Here is a 1,823-nt window from a genome sequence, read left to right on the forward strand (position 1 = left end):
CCCCTTCTCTCTTTTTTTCTTTTTTATTCACTTTACATCCTGGTCACAACCCTCCCTCCTATCTTCCCAGTCCCACCCTTAAAAATCTCTCCCTCCATTGCCCCCTCCCCTTCTCCCCAGAGAAGGGGAACTGCCCTTGGGTACCATCCCGCCTCACCCCACTTGGAGGCAATCTAGTCCCAGCAGGTCTAGCACATTCTCTCCCACTGAGGCTTAACCAGGCCATCAGAGTTGGGGGAAAGGGGATCCAATGGCAAGGAACAGAGATAGAGACAGCCCTTTGGGAGCCATTCTTATTCAAACCACCACACCCTGTCTGAAAACAAACGAACAAACAAACAGAAAAAAAACAACCAAGGGGGGGAGAAAAACCAGTATAAAGGCCCACATCTTTAACTCTAGCACTAAGGAGGCAGAAGCCGGGAGATCTCTGGGAATTCAAAGCCAGATCAACAATAGGAAGTTCCAGGCCAGTCAGGGCTCCACAGAGCCCTATTTCAACAAAAATGCAATACACGCTAAGAATTTAATTAGAGTTTATTAAGGGGCTGGAGAGATAGATGGCTCAGCAGTTGGGAAGCACTGATTGCTCTTCTGAAGGTCCTGAGTTCAAGTCCCAGCAACCACATGGTAGCTCACGACCATCTGTAATGGGATCTGATGCCCTCTTCTGGTGTGTCTGAGGACAGCTACAGTGTACTTACATACAATAATCTTTTTTTTTAAAAAAATTAGAGTTTATTTAAGAGAACAAAATAAATAGAAAATAACTACATTATATAGGAGGAAGTCCGGTCATTGAACTTATAAAACAAGTAAACAGCTTAAATGTGTTCAAAGGGTCAAAGGAAAACATTGACAAGGTACTAAATAATCTTTCAGCAAAATGAAAAAAAAGTATCGAACCCCCTCAGGTCCAAGGGCTGCTTGCTCCTCATCCTTATGTCCAACCAGGTCATCCTCTGCCACATACACAGCTGGAGCCATGGGTTCCTCCATGTGTACTTTTTTTTGATGATCCAGTCCCTAGGAGCTCTGGGGATCTGGCCAACTGACAGTTGCTCCCTCCATGGGGCTGCAACCCCCCTCAGATCCTTCAGTCCCTTCTCCAACTCCTCCATCAGAGACCCTGGGCTCAGTCCAATGGTTGGCTGCAAGCAACTGCCTCTGTATTTGTCAGGCTCTGGCAGAGCCTTTCTGGAGAAAGCCATATCAGGCTCCCATGAGCAAACACTTCCTGGCATCCACAATAGCATCCAGGTTTGGCTACTATATATGGGATGGATCCCCAGGTGGGGCAGTCTCTGGATGGCCTTTCCTTCTGTCTCTGCCAAGGCAGCTTTTTTTTGGCGGGGGGGGGGGTTGAGACAGGGTTTCTCTGTGCAGTCCTGGCTGTCCTGGAACTCACTCTGTAGACCAGGCTGGCCTCAAACTCAGAAATCCGCCTGCCTCTGCCTTCTGAGTGCTGGGATTAAAGGCGTGCGCCACCACTGCCCAGCATGCGAGAATGTTCTTACTCACTACTGAAGAACAGCACAGAAGACAGCACTGGACTGTTTCACCCATCTTAAATTGTAAAAAGTATACAAAGTAATGGCTCAGCATTAACCAAGCACTGGTTACTCTTCCAGATACCTGGGCTCAAGTCCCAGCATCCACATGGCAGCTCATAACTGTTTGTACCTCAAGTCCCAGGGGCTCTCATGTTCTCTCTGGCCTCCTTGGAAACTGTATGCATATAGTACAGACACACATGCAGGCAAAACAGCCATATAAAGCTATAATAATAATAATAATAACAGAAGTACAGCAATTTCAACTGA

This window comes from Mus pahari, chromosome 8, assembly GCF_900095145.1.
Source record: "Mus pahari chromosome 8, PAHARI_EIJ_v1.1, whole genome shotgun sequence".
NCBI classification, from domain to species: Eukaryota; Metazoa; Chordata; class Mammalia; order Rodentia; family Muridae; genus Mus; species Mus pahari.